Here is an 18,885-nt window from a genome sequence, read left to right on the forward strand (position 1 = left end):
TTGTATTTTGGCATTTTTTTAATTTCTAGTTTGCAGGTTTGCATAGTAATAAGACAATGTGAGGAAGACACCTGTCCAAACAAACCTAGTTAAATTTCAGAGGTAAACCTCATCTTATTTGCTCCTAAGAAGAATAGTTATGATCGCATGTTAGTTGCTGAAATTTTGGAGAGGTAGGCGTTATTTTATTTGTTCATGGGTAGAGTAGATGAACCCGGCCAGAGATATGTTAGGTCTTTCCGAACCTTTAAAGATGGAAATAGTAGAATTATAAATGCTGACTATGAAAAAAGAATATGAACAAACAAACAAACAATATACTGATTAACTACTGAATTGTAGTGGTCTATAAACCTTCGCAATTTTGCTTATTCATTTATTTAATTCACAAAATTTTCTATGATTCCCTCTTTCTTTGATTCATCCATTCCTCCATCCATCCATCCATCCATCCATCCATCCATCCGTCCGTCCGTTCGTTCGTTCATTCAGGCATTCATGCAATACTTTCATGCATTCACACATTCGTACATTCACGCATTCATTCCTTCCTTCCTTCTTTCCTTCCTTCATTCATTAGGGTTTAACCCTGGCAACGTACAAAACTGGTTTTAAAATCGACGAATAAAATCACTGATCATGAATGATAATTAAAACTTGGAAAGCCACAATTAGCGAAATTGCACTTACACAATGAAATGTTTAGAAATCGCCTACTCCAAGAGACAAGATCATAGTTTCTTGTCTACTCTTGGCTGTAACAAATAAACGTTTGATTATTTTGTGACAATCAAGTAAGAGCTCTGCGATTAACCTTGAAAATAACTTCCTATTGATATTTCGTTAAATTTATTTATTTATTTATTATTATTATTACTATTTTTTTTTAATCTAGCGTTTTCATTCTATTTTTTTTTTGTTTCATTTCACAAAGACTTTTGGTGAATCTAATTTTTGCAAACAATACCAGCTTCCTTAACCAGTATTACTTTAGAAGAGACACATACGGCGATGGGAGCTATCTGCACCCTAGCCTACCCACTAGTTTCAAACTCGTCTAGGAAAGAATCACTGGCTAGCGTAGCTTGACCATTTGGCAGATATGTTTCAAATGTATTAGTTATCAGAAAACCCAGGTGAGAGTAATTTACTCTAGAACTATGTCAGTCATTTAAAATGTCATCTGGCCATCACGTTTGAGATAACAGGAAAATTGTTCACGATTTTGTGGACGAATATAAAAACTTGCCAGCAGTACATTTCTGATATGGAAAGCATAAACACCACTTTACCTTCATAATCCGGCAAAAAAATTCCAATTTTGTTAGTGGTAAATAAGTGTTTTTGATAACAGCGAAATATAGCAGCCGCATTGTTTACGTCCTTGGAATCTGCAACCTTGAACTTTTGTAGGGCAACGAATCTCTTTCAGACAATTAAGGTTTTGATGCTTTTAAGGAGGTGTCAGTCGAGGAGACATCTTTCTTGATCACGTATTAAATACGACAAAAACAAAGCCGAAATCATTTGAGTAGTCTTTGATTGTTCAAAGTACTAAAAAACATGGCCAATCTCACGTCTGCAGTTTGGGTGGCAGAGCAGAAGTCGTCTTGTTTCTGTCACTTATTTGTCAAATTCGGATTATCGAGAAGGAAATCTAGAAAATATTTCACCCAGTTTTACACTGATATTTACTGGCAAGAGATTACTATTTACTTTACAACAGGCTGCAGTGACATAAACTTTATGTATGTTTTAAAATGAAGCTTTCTGTTAAAAGGAACTCCCAGGCTAATCGACTAAGTGCCTTTTTTAAAGGCAGAAAAACTTCTGCGAGCGGTAAACTTCATACAGATGAAGATGAGAAAGGCGAATTGTGCAACCCATGTAAAGATAGTGAACATTTCAAGACAGAAGTACAGAGACACAGCTCTGAATCAAACCGGGCAAGCCAGCCTGAATATCTCATCGTTCTTCACCGTATTCTTCAGGAACAAATAATCAACACCAAAGAAGTATACAACCTAGCAGGACATACAATAACAGTAGAAGTACTTGAAGATACAGAGTTGTAGTCTATGGATTAATTCCTTCATGAAGAAAGAAACATGGTGATTGTATAAAATCTATGAAAGCATATGTAAGAGTGGTCAGAGAACAGAGATCTTGAAAGTCTTCACAGGAACCTTTCGAAGCTAAATATTCACGGCAACAGCTTAGCGTATATCAATTCTAAAGAGGAAGGTAAAGATGACATCAGCGACACAAACAGATCCTTTGAAAAAGCACGAATTTAACAGGTATTATAATGATGAACTGCGTGTCAGGTCTGTCAGAAAAAACACATGCTGTCGCTACTGCGGAAGTTGAGTCATATGTTTCATATAATCCAATGTTTTACAAACAAACCTGCTATAGGCCTTTACAAATCTAAACGTGTTGAATGAATGAACTGTGATTGTAGTCGGAAATATTCCTCTTGTAAACACCGAACAGTACGTGACTTTATGCCTACACTTTACTTCCAGAACAATTGTACTTTGAGAACAGTCGCATTGTATTTTTTTTGTAATTTTTCATTTTTTTTTATTGCACTTATAATACAGTACAATATGACACACAACTTAACTACACTTAAACATACTTCTAACAATACTTTACTCAGTTACAAATACCGAATCACAGTGTGTTGCTTACAATGGACTAGTGACAGTAAATTACATAACTAAACGTACACTACATACACGTAAATTACTTACAATATATTACTCACAGAAAACTACTTACAATACGTTACATACAATAGAGTCTTATTTACCATTCCTTTTTCGGGAGAGGGGGTTCAAGAAACAACGTCGACAGTTTAGATGAAATTACAAGTTAAGAGTTTTTCCCAGTTTTTGTTATATTTAGTCACCTTTTTATGTTTTACTGCTATTCGTCGTTCTATGTCCTGAACTATTTTAACTTTTGCTACGAAAACATATAATGATGGTTCCATATTGTTCAATTTGCATTTATAAATATAAAATTTTGCCATAAGTATCAGGTGATTTAAAATGATATTATCTTTGCTTACACTAAACTCACCAAATAAGATAGTAAGATAGTCATAAGTGTTTCAAAATGTCGGTGTGGAAAAAAATGTAACCTGCACATAGAAAAACTGCATTTAGAACTTATTGGACCGCTAATGATCCCGACCAAGAAATAACGAATGGCTTGGGTTTATATTAGAGGAAAGTGAAAACATATATATATAATCAAAGAGCTCTTAGAGCTTACTTCTGAAAGCAAATTATCATTTTTTTGCTCTCGCCGGATTAGACTTTACTGATTTGTGCACTCTGCTGCGGAAACGCGTGCTATACTAGTTAATGGTTAGGTTGCGTTCTGATTTTCGTGGGCAATAGGCCCACAACACCGAAAGCTAGTACCAACTCTGTTGGGCACCTTCAGCCAAGGAGGAGCGCTCGGATACTGCCATTATGAAATTCTTTATTTTTTAATTGTCAGCAATCCATTGGCTATACATGAAAAAGAATTTTTTGTTGTTGTCTTCATTGCTTTTAAATTAAAGTATCAAGATTTAACCAAAACCCAAAGCCATTAGGTCTTAATGGTAACAATCGCAACAAGCAGCTTTAGCAAGCTTAAAACTGGGACGTTAATTAGTAACTGTTTGTTAAAAAAATTAATTTGCTTTTTGAACCAAAAAGGGAAAATCCATACGCTATATGCGTTAAAATATAATGGATACTTCGGTTAACAGGGCTGGAAATAACAGTCGGCCGACCAAATTTTGAATATGTCCGGCCATTATGATGTCCGAACATTTCAATCACCGACACCAAGTTATTGTCCATCCATAAATTAAAGTTGGTTATATACATTGTTAAAAGGCTCGAAGTTGGTTGCAACCGGTACGGTCGCCAATGTGGCTAAAATTTCATCTTTGGCGACCACGTTTCTCTGCGTTGACGATCAATAACGTTTTTTTCTCAGTCATTATGTCCTTCCAGAAATACATAGTGAAAGATCTTTGCTTCCATAACATTCAATATAAGGAAAAAAAGCAATCTATCCGTTTGTTTTGCTTTAAAGGATTCCCTCAAATCGAAAAACTTGCAAATGGCTAATCGCGTTTGAAATCGCCCTATAATGCATTGCAAACCCTTGAGCATTGAGTACGTCATATATGCCTACCGATTGTGTCTTTTGTAATGCGTACACAAAATTAGCGGCCAAAAACGTCGTGGAAATTTTTTTCTTTATAGATTTTATGCATTGAGTTCTTTTCTGAATAAAATTCCACTTGATTTTTATCACTTAGTCGCCAAATGGCTACTCAAAAGTTTTTTTTAATTTTGGGCCCTTGACTCTGACAGTTTGAGCCATATCCAGGAGCCATTACCATATCCAGTAGACTTTCTCAAAGTCCTTTTAAATTTTTTTTCTGGTTGGTTGGGCCTTTTAAAAGGACTTTTCATACCTGTTTGGCGCCAAATTCACCGCTCGAAAATTCTACCGGTGACGTCATGACAATTGACGGGTTTTATCATGAAGTAATCTGAGACTCGAGAAAGACGCCATCTTTGTTTTTGTTTCTTCGAAGCAATGGAAGACGGTCTGGAAGACATGAAAGGTGTTTTAAACTTCGGCCTGCAGAAATTAGGTTACAGCAAGTTACGAGATGGTCAGAGACGAGTCGTGGAGGCTTATCTCACTGAAAAGGACGTGTATTTTTGCTCTCCGACTGGATCGGGCAAATCGTTATGCTTTGAGATTGCTCCGTTTGTTTTTGAGGGAATTGAAGTGGGAGTCGAAAACGCAGAAAAGCAAACGGATATATGCTCCATTTGTCTTGTGGTGGCCCCTCTCGTGTCATTAATGAAGGACCAAGTTGCTGGCTTGAAAAGTCGCGGCATAGCAGCAGCCATTATCGGCCCTGAAAGTAGTGCCGCCGAAATGAAAGACATTCGACTTGGTCGGTTCAACCTTTTGTTTGGCAGTCCTTAGGCTCTGTTGAACTCTCACAGAACCGTCATTCGAGACTTAAAGGACTCGACCAAAGCTGTTTTTGTCCACGAAAGTCACTGTATTGCAAAATGGTAAGCATGAGGTTTAAGACAGAAACTATCAGGAAACTGAGCATATGTCAATCATTTTTTGGTCCGTTGAACGTGATTGGTCAGTATAGCCATGATGGCATTGGCTGAAAGACTCGTGTAAAGTTTATCATCAGTCATTGGTGGGTTTCGATCCGTCTATTGTTTGTCAAATAGGTCGGTTTTTGGTCCGTGTATTGTTAAGTCGGTCTGTTAGAAGTCCGTCTGTCGGTTTCGTTTCCGTCATGGATAAGTCGTTTGTAAGGCGCCGGTAGCTGTTGACATCTGTTAAGAGACGTTTGTTCTAGGTTAGTGTACCAGCTTTCCAGAGTCAGTCGTTGAAAATAGTTTGTACAGTAGGTTAAGCACTGAGCAGAGTCCCAGTCAATATTGTGGTTTGTCAGTTGATGATGTACAGCAATGTGATTGTTGGCATCACCATTTCTCGTGGCTCGTTTTTAAGTGTTCAGTCAGTCTTGTGTTAAGGTTTCTGCCAGTCTCACCAATGTAGGAGGCCTGGCAGTCGGAGCATTTGATCTTGTAAACTGCTCCCTGTCTGTTGTTAGGTTCGTCTCTGTCTTTCACGTTGGTCAGTAAGTGTCGTAACGTAATTGTAATTGGGAAGAATTGTAATTGATCGCATTCGCATGGGGATTGACCGCAGGCTCCGTAAGGAACAGGCTGGATTTAGATCTGATAGAGGAACCAGGGAGCAAATTTTCATCTTACACAATATATTAGAGCAAGTGAATGAATGGCAGGCAACTCTCTATATCAATTTCGTAGATTTCGAGAAGGCGTTTGACTCAGTGCACAGAAATGGCTTATGGATGATAATGAATCAGTATGGTATCCCATTTAAGATCATCAACATAGTTAAAGCGCTGTACGATGGCTTTGAATGTGCTGTTGTCGAGGAAGAAGCAACTTCAGAATGGTTTGAACTAACGACTGGTGTCAAGCAAGGATGTACAATGTCTGGCTTTCTTTTCCTGCTCATTATAGACTGGGCAATGAGACATACTGTGAAAGAGGAGGGAATCGGGCTGAGGTGGAAATTTACATCAAAACTTGAGGACCTCGACTTCGCTGACGATGTAGCTTTAATTTCCTCAACACAAAGACACTTGCAGTTGAAAACAAACAGGCTGGTAGAAAATGCAGAAAGGACAGGCCTTCGCGTAAATGTCGGGAAGTGCAAAGTCATGAGAGTCAATGCAAGGAATAATGAAGCCATCACAGTGAATGATCTGGCGTTGGAAGACGTAGAGAAGTTTATCTATCTAGAAGCCACAGTATGTAAACAAAGGGGCGGAGAAGAAGACATCAAGGCTAGGCTAGGGAAAGCGAGGGGAGCGTTTGTGAAGCTGAATCGAGTGTGGAATTCCAGCAGTGTGTCGAGGAAGACGAAGATCAGGCTATACAAAGCATTGGTCAAACCAGTTCTCATGTATGGTTGCGAAACATGGAAAATGAACGAAGGTGATGCTAAGAAAATCGATGTGTTTCAGAACCGACGCCTGAGAAGGATAATGAAGATTAAATGGCAAGGTAGGATTAGTAATAGAGAGCTACTGGGAAGAGCTAACGTGGAGAGGTTGAGTGAAGAGGTAAGAAGAAGGAGATGGCGATTCATTGGACACATCCTCAGACAACAACCTGACAATGACCGTGTTACAGCCCTGACATGGACCCCAAAGCAGGGTGGCAGTCCTGGAGAGAGGTGCGCACTGCAGGGCAAGACAGGAATCGATGGAGAGCACATGTGGAGGCCCTATGCGCCAACTTGGCGCCAGGGGACAGGTGAAGGTGAAGGTGAAGTCGATGATGTTATAAGTATGGTCCCTGTCCCTGTCCCTACTCCCTGACTGTTGTTAGGTTCGTCTCTGTCTTTCACGTTGGTCAGTAAGTGTCGTAACGTAATTGTAGGTTTGTGGGCTACACGAATGTTGTAGGGCTGTAGGATCCGTGAGATGGTCTCAGAAGTGCCCTTAATGTAAGGTATAGTCAGTGTAGTAACAGGTGTAAGGTTCCTGTTCGTAACGTCAGCTTCAGTAGGGTGGTGAATGTTTCGTCTAATAAAGTCAGCGTTGTAGTTGTTTTGTGAAAAACACGTTCAAGGTATCTGTTTTCGTCACGTAAGCTGTCCGGTGTGTTACAAACTAGTTGCGCTCGTCTCGTCAAAGTCTTTATAGTCGTGGCTTTGTGTGAAGTCGGGTTGTAGGATGATTCGTCAAGTAATCCGTCGGTATGCGTCGGTTTTCTGTACACTGTCGTTCGTAGTTCGTTGTTGTCGCGGCTTACCAAACAGTCTAGAAAAGGAAGTTTTCCATTTACTTCGATCTCTTTAGTAAACTGGATGTCGGCGTCGCGACCCGACGCCAGCAATTCAACGTAAACTTAACAGCAAAATACTTACGCTTAAAAAGACTGACGCTATTGACACTCAACGCTACTATCGACTGAGGTGCTCAGTACCTCAACCACCGAAACTTTACGGACTACCAAAACTGCACAAACCTGGTATACCGATGCGACCTATAGTGTCATTCTGTGGGTCCCCTACGTATCAATTGTCTAAGTACTTGACTACCATACTGCAACCCCTTACTGACAAATCAAGACGCAAACTACAATCTACGGAGAACTTTATTCACGTCTGAATATAAGGGAGGGAGGGTATGATCGCAGGTTAGCATTACCCAACAAAGCAAAGTCATCTGTAGCCTCTTGAAGCAGCTCACTTCCAGCAGGTAGTGTTACTATTTGCTCAACAAGCTTGTTAATCATGCATGTCAAGGCACATTTGCCTTTAAACAAAGACGTTTGTACCTTTTGCACTTTAACGTGTTGTAAACGAACAGATGGGCTCAAATTATCCCATGCAGCCTGGTTTACACAAACTTTTGTCAGGCTTTCACAATTCTCAGGGCGATAATATTTGTTTATCTTTTCCGAGAGTTTTCCCTCCGGCAGTCTGTCTTTCATAACGTATTTATGACGTTTGCCAGTCCTGAGTCCACATTCGGATCAGTTTCCTCCTTTTGCAGATGCTGTTGCTGCTAAGCACTTTGCTTTTACCCTCATTAGAAGGAGGATAGGAGGTGTCAAGCAACTGTGCGACAGACGCGTCCAAATTTATAGTGACTATACACTTCTGGCTTTTGCCATTAGCCTCTTCTCGCTTCTACTTCGTGGGGGGCTTGCCCTCGTATTAAGGATATCTTCCTCTTGAATTTTCTCGTCATAGGAAATCTCTAGGTCGGCTTTAACCAACTTTAAAGTCTATGGCCTTAGCCATATTTCCGGACACTTCTTGCATGGCTGCTAAGGATATCTTCGTCTTGAATTTCCGTCATAGGAAATGCTTTTACCGCCCTACAAGCCTCAAATGGCATTAACCATATTTCCGGCCGGACAGTGTTGCAATCTATCCTCCTCTCGAGTTTCCTCATCAGAGGATATCTCTGGGTCCGCCTTAGCCGACTTAAAACTAAAAGCCTCGGAAATGACATTAGTCACATTTTCGGGCAGTGTTGCAAATCCTTCTTGCATTGCAGCTAAGAGAGCTGTCGAAGGTCCTTCACCATGAAGATCCTTCGCCAATCTTGGCGCCATTTTCCATTACATTGGACTTCAATGTCCTCGAGCACTTTTAGTTCAAGAGCTATCGCTGCTTTCCTTTTTCTGTCCAGATGTTTCCTTCCTCTGACCAGTATCCGTGTCGTTGTCAGGCCTTCTAACGTGCTTTAGACCAAATTATTGCTAAAAATGTTCACTAGAAATAAAAAAAAAAAAACTTTTGTTTGCTCGAAAAGGCAGCAACACACTGAGTTCGCGCAGGCGCGATGCTATCTCATGTAAGACCTCAATGCGGTGACGGAATAGAATCTTAGTGAGACTGCCCCTTTAAGCTGAGCTTCATTAACATAGCCTGGAAACGATGGCTTCTCAGGATCCCCAGCTAGCCATTGCTGAGGAATTAAAGCAAAAATACAGCCATATGACGATGTCTGGGAAATTTTAGTATAGAGCTGGGAACGAAAAACGCAAGCAACGCCGCATGTTGGATGGAGGCCTATTAGTCTAAAGCATTGTGTTCTTTTTGTTGTTGTTACCAGCCGGATGAAGTTAATGGACTTAAATATAACACTGAAATACCAATGTTTATCTAGGGAGTATAGATCGTTTTCACTGTCACGCAATAAAAGATATAAATCAAAACCCATTTAGTGGATAAAGTCAAGAAATTGTGATCTAAAAGGAAATAGATAGAGAAGACACTTCTCCAAGTTTTAGGTTTGTGCGTTTTCCCAGACTGCAGATATTTGTCGAAACGTTTCGTAGAAATTTACAGAGCCCAATATAGAAACGTCATGTTGGTGCACCTCTGTGGTGCAACGATATGGTGGCCGGAAAATAGTGTAAACATCTGGAACTTACTTTGGCTATCTAGGCGACTGATTATCTGTACTGAACAAAAAACATTTACATAAGCACTTTTCCTAATGATCTAACTGCTAAACAAGCTTCAAATCATGAGATATGTAAGATCGAAACGCCTCAAAATGGTGTTAATATGCGTTCGGTTAATTAGAGCGTATATTTCGTATTGTATCGTGCAACGTGTTGGAATGTGGCGCTTGTATCGTTACGTAATTTATTCAAATAGCCTGTGCCGAGCAGCGCTCTTTTTTAGTTCTCGCAATGCGGATCGGAGTGCAGTAGTGAAATCGAAGCATCTAGTGCAGTTGTTGTCTTATCACAGCGGCATCTCAGCCAGTTATAGCCCAGCATCGCATTACAAATGTAAGTCTGTTACTTTCTTGGGTTTTAGTTTGCGCTATTTTCGCTTTGTTTATGTTTGTTCTGTTCGTGTCTATTTCAGTTTTAACCACAATGAGCCACAGTTGTTGATCGCCAGTAAATAAAGTGTGCGTTCTAAATTATATTACTTGCTGGAGATAATGTCACGTCCTGTTGGTAGCTTTAAGATAGGTATATATTTTTTGACTAAAGCGATTGTAGCTTTATGTCACGCACCGCCACAACTCTGATCTGAAATTCAAAATACGCTGGTTTTCAAACGAAGTACACTATTAGCTGTAACATTGTAAACAGATATAAATTTACCCCCTCTTATGCGTGATGGCGATAAAAACTTTGGTGGCTCTTTAGTTTTCGATTTTAGAAAATGATGACGTCACATGAAAACGATCTATATGCAGCGTTTGTTGGCGGTGGTCAAAAAAAACAAAGGCACAACTTAAAGATTGCAAAGAAAATCCAAGTCCGTTTTTGATGATTGAGTGGTGCAGTAACAAAAATTCAGTCGAAAGTGTACGCAAGCCATGATTTGAGACGGCTTTGATAAAATCTATATTCACCCTAATTCCCCATTCACACCATTCCACCATCCATGCCATTCCTTATTTTTTGGTCGGGATCATTTGCGGTCCAGTATGGGGATCATTTGCGGTCCCGGATCATTTGCGAAAACGCTCTTCAAACTGAAAACGTCGGCTTTGCGTTTTAGAGTGGACGGAAAACATTTTCAAAACTGAGCTATTCGAAAATGATGGTGTCACGATAATCATGTGATCTCTTTACCTGAACCTTCCTCAAAAACAAATCCAGAATGACCGCAAGAATGCATGATCCCGAGGCGAAGCCGAGGAGGATATTGAGGTCGAGGGGGAAACCAAACTCACTGTTTCCCGTGGAGCCAGTCATTAAGTGTTTTGTTATATCTCCCAACTCAAATATAGGGGAAAAGGCGAAAACATTATTTGCTTGACGCCGGAAGGTACAAGAAATGTGCCGCACTTTCAAGGCGCTTGACCTGATGACGTGAGAGTCGAAAGTTCAAGTTTTTGTTCTTTCTTTGTTCGTTTTGAGGTTCCTCACTGTTTTACCTTGGGGCTGGTCATCAAGTGTGAAACGAGCATGTGAGGTTTTGTAAACAAGCATTGCGATACCGCATCTTGGGAAATGAAGTAAAAGATTTTACAGAGAGGCTGACACGTTTTTTACCCTCAGGTAAGGAGCAAAGATTTGCCTTACAAAATATATTTAAAAAAAGCAGTTTAATGTGGTATTCGGTCTTCCCATCGCAAGATGTACACAACTCACCCGACTACAGTAATGTGCATCTCGATCAGAAAGAAATATTTTATATTTTAAATGCCGATTGAAGGTAGAGTTTTCCTGAAATAACGGCTAAATCGAGGAAAGTCTTATTTAAAATCTACAATTTGACCTGTAGCGGTGAATATTTTATTTCCAAGCGTTAACGTTCATGTATATTGGTTATTGGTGCGACCGCCGTGTATCTTTGTTTACCATGAAAATGGCGATTATTTGGTAAATTTGCGGGGCTTTCTACTGCGCGCAGTGAAAAATGGCCACAAATTTTATTCCATAAGTGTCTACATTGACATTAGTACTTTTGATTTATCGTAGACTCGATCCTAGATCAGGTCCCAAATATCGAAGAAAGGTGAACCGTTTGCATGTAAAACATTCAGCTTGTTAGTTTTAAAAAACTGTGTTTTAGCAGCATCCGACATTTATAGCTAAAATTCAGAGTCTCCCAAAGCAAATTAGCCAGTTTTGAGTTCACCTTGAAAACCACCTGGCAAAAGCTGAAAAAAAATTGAACTGATTTAAATAAATGTGATATTTGTACATTGTATATAATGGTTGACTTTCACTGAGAAAATGAGACCAATCGGTGAAGGTCCGAAATTTACCTTATCCGTTCTTACGCGGGTAACTTCTTAAGAGGACGTAGAATTCTACTTAGGATGGTCTTTGAATGCCTAGCAAGGTTTAAAGTGGCGTTTACCACGCTATCCACGGCCGTATTGGTAAAAGAGAAGTGCTTCGCCGAAGTAGCAGGATAACGGTAAACACGGTAACTTTGAACGCTTTGTACAAAGTCAATATACTTTGGCCGAAAAATGTTTTTCCAGAAACGTGATGTATATCCCTCCAATGTCTAATTCATCACTGTGATTGCTTTCAAAAGCGTTGAACGTTTGAGAAATAATTATTTTAAAATCAGTTCCAACACTCCATCTAATTTAGTATGCAATATTTGAAACTTTATTTTTTAATCGCTGCTATCCAATCATCACCTTGCTTTTATTTCTCAATCGATTCACGTGAATTTTCGCCGGGAGCCTGTTTGCAGACTGCGTAAATCAGAACAGACGATGTCGAGTTCACCTGCACAGACATGATGGCCAAGATTCTATCTCGCGTATTTCTCTTTCGGACATGAAACGGCACGTTTTGGAGCTGCGTGTTGGAATTTGAACAGAACTGGTAAAGAAAGCCGAGACGACCACTCGGAGGTCAAGAAGGCTAGATATTGTTGAAGTTCTTTTTTTGCGTGTGTTTATCGATCGAGCTAATATGTATCCAGCCATCTTGACTGAACAATCTTGGTCAGTAAAAAATTATTTCATGGCGTTAAGATTACTGTTTTATTGTGGCATACATCAGTTAATCCTAGCCGTGCAAGATAGCTCTAACTCCCTCACTGGGGTAGCCCGTCACAGCGCGAAATTTGGTTTATCTAGCGCGCTCACGAAGCTAGCTGACCATGTAATGATAGCAATTACTGACTGTGAATAAATTATAAACTCACGATATCAGTATGTCCGTGTATAACATTTAATGAAGTCTGCACTTACAAGCAGAAATCAAGTTTTTAGAGAATAGAAATTGCTGTACAACCTAATAGTAATGACCAAAATATAAAAACAGAGAAACATAACCTTAAAGTAATTCCATCCTCTTTGAATGGTTAGCAGGCTCGATTTCCACCGCTTGTCCTCCCGTACAGCGGCTAGCAGGGTGTTTTAAGCGGATGGTTTTATAAAGGATAATACATGGCCGCGTAGTCTCCTCCGCAGCCGTTTTATGGGATGTTACTCAAAGCTCCCAAAAACCCGCTGCGGAGGAGACTAATGGCCGCGCGGAGATACGAAATTTATCTTCGAGTGTTGAAACATGAGAAGAAATATTTCGTATCTCCAAGCGACCATGTAATTTTCTTTTTATTGGCGATTTTCCGAAGACTTCCGACCACAATAGGAAGATTTCCGAAGATTCTCTAAAAGGTTTCCAAAGATTGTCGAAGATTGCCGAAGACTTCCGATGATGTTCCGAAGATGTTTCGATTATACATCAACAAATTTAAGAGCAGTTAAGGGACAAAAATGATATCACACATGTGTGGCTAAAAATGATATCCTCACACTTGGGATATCGTTTTTATCGATTTGCTACAACTCGGTATATCACTAAATTTTTATAATGGTAATTGAACGGAGCGGAGTGCAATTTGTGTAGGTAATCATACGGTTTCGAGTTCAATTTGGAATTAATTTGCTCGAGTGAGTTTTTCAAAAAGCTGAAATTGCACGAGCCGCTTCGGCGAGTCAATTTCAGCCTTTTCAAAAACTCACAAGTGCAAATTAACTCCAAATTGAACGAGAAAAACCGTATGATTGCTTATTAATAATATAAACATGAAAAAATTCGCGTGGAGAAAGTGCCCGAAGATCTTTCTTGAAGCCATTTTTTCTCATTCGAGAAAACTTTTTTCAAAGTTTCCGCACAAAATTTTCATCATCCTTTTATGTGATATCACTGGCTTAGAAAATTTCCCGTTGTCTTTCAGCCAATCATAGCTCAGAATTACGATGTGTAATTTGCACTGGTGTTACATTTTTTGCACTGGTGTTACACTTTTTGCACTGGTGTTACACTTGAACTGCACTGCTCTCAGCCAATCAGAATCGAGTAATTTTTTCATGTATATTATTAGGTCTGAAATCATACGCGTGATTTCAAAATCACAAGTCGGTCTTCAGTAGTTCGATTTGAAAATCACAAGTAGGTCTTCAGCCTGAAGGAACTCATAATCGTCATTAAAAAACTGTAATTAATTAAATTCGTTGATTGTTTTGGAAAAAACTACAATAACAACAAGTTTTTGGCAATAGTAGTTGCAAAATTCGCCACACAATAGCTTTTTGCCTTTCAGTTTGCCGAAATTTTATTGGTTACTTTAAACTAACATTGGAATCTGATTGGTTGTTTTGTTTACTGTCCTGTTCTCATTGGCTGAGAAAAAGATGCGATTTAGAGCAAAAATAGTGCGATTCGTGAATAAATCCCACCCCTGAGAGCCAATCAGATTGCAAGGATAGCCAGTGATTTCAAAATGGATTTAATAAAAATTTTAATGACGCAGTTTCGTCGAATAGATGATATATATATGTCGACTCTTAAGATATATTTATTCCAATACTAGATACTGACGAAACAGCTCTCGGACGCACACGCCGACTCAAACCCCCACCGTGGTACAAGGTGGAAAGGATGGTGCCCCCCTTGGATGCAAATAGAAAGACATCACTATCCTGGCTACCATTAAATAAATCTTTTCTGAAACCTTTTTGTCTTTCCTGTGGAATTACACTGGTCATTTGCGCCTGCTATATACAGATAACCAGTATCCTAGACAACGGAAACATACACATCTACGATCGATCACTTTCTCGGCACAGGGAAACGATAAAACAGTCCAGTAGTTCAGCTCCCAAAAAGAAGGTGAAGGAAATTGCGCGGCGGCCCGGGAAAAAGATTTTCATCGCTTTTGATTACTGGGAGCAACTGACGATGGCTACAAATAACTTCCTTGATCTGACAGCCCTTGCTGCGTATGGTGGACGACAAGTTGTCCTTCCATTTGTAAAAGACTCGCGTTTTTACGGCCAATCCACTGAGAAGGGTTTTGAAACACTCGCACTGTACTATAACGTGCCTGCACTCAATCGCACGCTTCGTTCGCACGATCATGGTACGCTTATAAGCTGGAAAGAGTTTCAAGACGTCTGCCAAGGGAAACTGGACGTACTGGTACATTTTGATTACACGAACGTAAGTAAGAGCAAGAAATATAATCGAACCACACGCGCATTTTTTCCTTGCAACGAACGCCACGGGAAAACATTTGGGGATTTGAAAGTTGAAAGAACAATTTGCATGAATGTGTTTGCGGTTGATTCAGTAGGAAAATTCGAGAATGAAGTTATAGAGAAGTTGCCATGTGTTGGCTTGGCTGAATGGAGAGGAAGTAATAACAAAAGATCATTTCGAGCACAATTTAATTTGTCACCAGTTGTAACAGATCGTTTGCACTTTCGGGACGCAGCCATTTTCTTTAGTCCAAAACTCCTTCAAGTCGCGCGAGATTTCATCGCAAAAAGTCTTGGCCCATTTTTTGTCTCTGCGCACATTCGTGCAGAAAAGATGCTAAAGTTTGGAACTACTTTTAACAGTAGTGTAGCGGTCAAGGAGTGTATATCAAACTTAACGACGCTAGTTCAAAGGTACAAGAATACCAGTACGGTTCCCATACCTCTTTTCTTAGCCACCGATTTCGCAGACTATGGAAGTTCGTCTTATCGTGCAATAGTTGCCCGAAAAAACGCTAAGTCATTGATGAAGATTTTAACTCCTCTAAAACCAATTATTTTTGAGCCTTCAATTTACAATCTTACGGATCGAGGTGCCGTGGCCATTGTGGAATTGAATATTCTGGTGTCTTCAAAGCGTTTATTTGTAGTAGGAGGCGGCTCGTTTCAAACGTGGCTAGCTGACAAATTCCTTAATGAGAACGACACTGACCACAAATCCACAGCTACATGTCAAAATGAACTGTGCCACAGATTGTGTTGTTTATAATTTATCAGTAGAGGACTAGCATGACTTTTCAGACTCACCATTACCATTTTATACAGGCAACTCGCTGACATGATCTGATAAAGTGATTAACGAATTTGAATTGGCCGAATCCAATATATCTTATATAAAAAAACTGGATTTATTAGACAGTTGGGGATATTAGTAGCTACCATGTTACTTTGCATTTTCTATGAAGCCCGCCAGTCTTTGTAAACTCAATTATTTGAGTTTACAAATCTCATAAAAAATATCTGATGAATATCTGATATATGCTTGGGTTCCTGAAGCTCCTGCGTAAAAATCGAACATTAGTTCCGGTGTCAGGGAAACGCCCTACAATCTGAGAGGCGCTGGCGTCAATTTATCTTTACCCAAATTCAACTTAAAGTTTATGAAGAACTCGTTTACCTATATTTGTGCGCGGCTGTGGAATAGATTAACTACACTGAGTGAAACTGGCAGCGATAGTTCTAATTTTAGGATTAAATTGAGAACTGTAGACCTTTGACTGTATATTTACAGGCCTATCGTTATTCCATTCAGATTTCTGCTGTGAACATTGCTGAATTTTTAGTGTTAATAGTATACATATTAATATATGATTAGATAGATAGATAGATAGATAGACAGACACCTTTATTTTAAAGTAAAAATCTAAAGGTAAAAATTTAGACATATTTTATACTGTGGATACTTAACTGTATTGTTTTTGTGACAATGTAACTTATTTTATTATTATTATTTTCTTTAGGTGCATACACGTTCGTATTTTGATCGAGCTTAGTATACTTAGCTGTTAGACGCAACGTGTTTAAATAAAGTGTTATTTGATTGATTGATTGCTTGCAATTAGATGTATTCAGAATTAACAATCATTCAGATACGGACTGCCTTGTTCTGTCCTAAGTTACCCTTAGTCGGACTTACAAGCAAACTCTAGCCCGACCGTAAAAAATGGCGGGGTGGATGTAACCCCTCCCCTGGGTATTCGTTGCATTATTGTTATTACCCATCCTCTCCTCCGCACGTCTGATACGTCTAGATCTGAGGAAATTGGTCTCGAGGTCTCAGTGGATCTCTGGAGTCACAATACAAGACAGTGGCATCGCCATAAGGGACTATCTGACAATGCCGATTACACTGACAAAGGCAGTTCGTTTATTAAAATAATAAACACTTATAAATGATCCAAGACACTACGTTGTGGTACACCAACAGGGACAGTTTTGGTCACTGTTAGCTATTGAGGTCTTTGTTTTCTATTGAAGAGGTACGATTTGAACATAGAAACAACCTCGTCCGTGCGTTCAGTCCCAGTCCACATAGACAGCCCAGTTAACTCTCCACTATCCACGTGATACAAAAAGGAATCAGCAAAATTCGTTAAAACCACATCTGTATAAGGTTTTGGACGAAAGCCAGACTGTTGAAAAAAAAAAATTGTCCTTTTGTAGGCATGGATGCAGGTGCGAATGTTCAGCCTTTTTACAATATTACCAACTGTTGGCAGGACCGTGTTTGGATGATAATTGTTTGCATCGCAACGTTTTCCAGACTTAAATTGTGTTCTTACGGTTTGTTCAAGTTTCCAGGTACAAGAAAAAGTCGAACAACTTAGTTAGAGAGCGACTGAAAAATACGGGTTTATAAGGTGCCATGACAACGGCTGCCTCCTTTAGGAGACGTCCACCAATTCTGACAAGCCCTTTAGCTTTGTTTGTTCAATTTGTCCTTGGCAAGTTCAAACAGGAATTTCTTACCAGTTTATGTGCATCCAGAGGACCGATTTGTTTCTGAGACAAAAGAGCGAACATTCTGAAGACTACTTTGATTTTCTCAGGAAGTTTCGTTCCAATCGTTGAGAAGTGCGTGCATGCTACATTTTTGCCTCTCTGGAGCAACCGTGATTTTCGTTTTCTTTGGACCTTGCGCGGGTATCAATCTCGGCATTCGCAGGTCGTCTCCATACGTCAACAAACTGAATATAGAACTAAACTGTGCAAGGTTTTTGAGACCTGCTGACACGACAAAAAAGCCGATGTTTAGTTCCCAGTGCTCCTCGGCTCAATTCAGGGATAAATCGTACACCCCGCGGTCTAAAGAAATGCCGCTTTTCAGCAAAAGGCGATAGACGTAAGACATCGTTTACAAAGTGGAAAGGTTAAACCTCGTAGCGAAGATGGCGGGCATTTTCAATCAAACATGGTCGATTTTAGACATGATATTTTAATATCAAGAGATAACGTTTTTTCAGGGAGCGGTTCAGCTTTGATATTCAGCCAAAAAGTTAAAGTAGATAACTAGAAGTGCTCAAAGAGAGGTTAAGTGCTACCTTCCTTAGAACCTGTGGGTCATACCCTGTAACTGTGTAGCGGAAGGAATCATTGTATTTTTATAACACTACAGATAGTGCGTTCGTTTTCGATGAGTGGCGTAAATCCACCGGGGACGGAAAATAGTGAAAACCTCAGAGGTATGCTTGTATGTTGGAGTGTTTGAATAAACAAAGAAATCGCTGAAAGCTATTTTTTAACTAAGAAGCAATAATGGCTCAAAAGCATTTTTCACATTAGTACAGGATTTACTAAGGCCAGTTTCTCTAGATTATTTTTTTCCATCTTTAGAACACACGACAAACTCTGTCAGGGAATCGAAAAAAAAAAAAAATTGTATAACAAGGGCTGTTATGGTTTTTTTTTTTTTTTTTGGCTGATACTTGAACTTTCTCTGGGGAAAAATGATGCATCACTGCACTTCAATTAAGTTGGTAAGCTACAAACAAGATTAACTTGTACTTAATTGTCCCATCCGGATATGAACCTTTCGAACCGATTAATTCGCTTTAAAAGGTTGACTTTATTACCAATAGCTCAATGGCTTTTTTATCGATCTTTTAACGTCAGAAAGTAGGATTTCGAAATCGAATTATTTTCCCCCCGAAAAAGCTATAACATTCTCCATTTGGATCTCATTTTAGCTCACTCCTCTGTCACCTTTATGGCATTCCAGTCCG

The 18,885-nt window shown here is 39.5% G+C and overlaps 1 pseudogene across 1 annotated transcript; it reads left to right on the top strand.

Moving 5' to 3' along the window:
- Positions 1 to 9,642: 9,642 nt before the first annotated feature.
- Positions 9,643 to 16,707, top strand: LOC110045279 (uncharacterized; annotated as a pseudogene). The gene is made up of 2 exons (XR_016205490.1): positions 9,643 to 9,917; positions 14,437 to 16,707. The product of XR_016205490.1 is annotated as an uncharacterized LOC110045279 (transcript).
- Positions 16,708 to 18,885: the final 2,178 nt, after the last annotated feature.

Source organism: Orbicella faveolata, unplaced genomic scaffold (genome assembly GCF_042242905.1).
Source record: "Orbicella faveolata isolate gen_17 unplaced genomic scaffold, um_ofav_v1 contig_12, whole genome shotgun sequence".
Taxonomy (NCBI): domain Eukaryota; kingdom Metazoa; phylum Cnidaria; class Anthozoa; order Scleractinia; family Merulinidae; genus Orbicella; species Orbicella faveolata.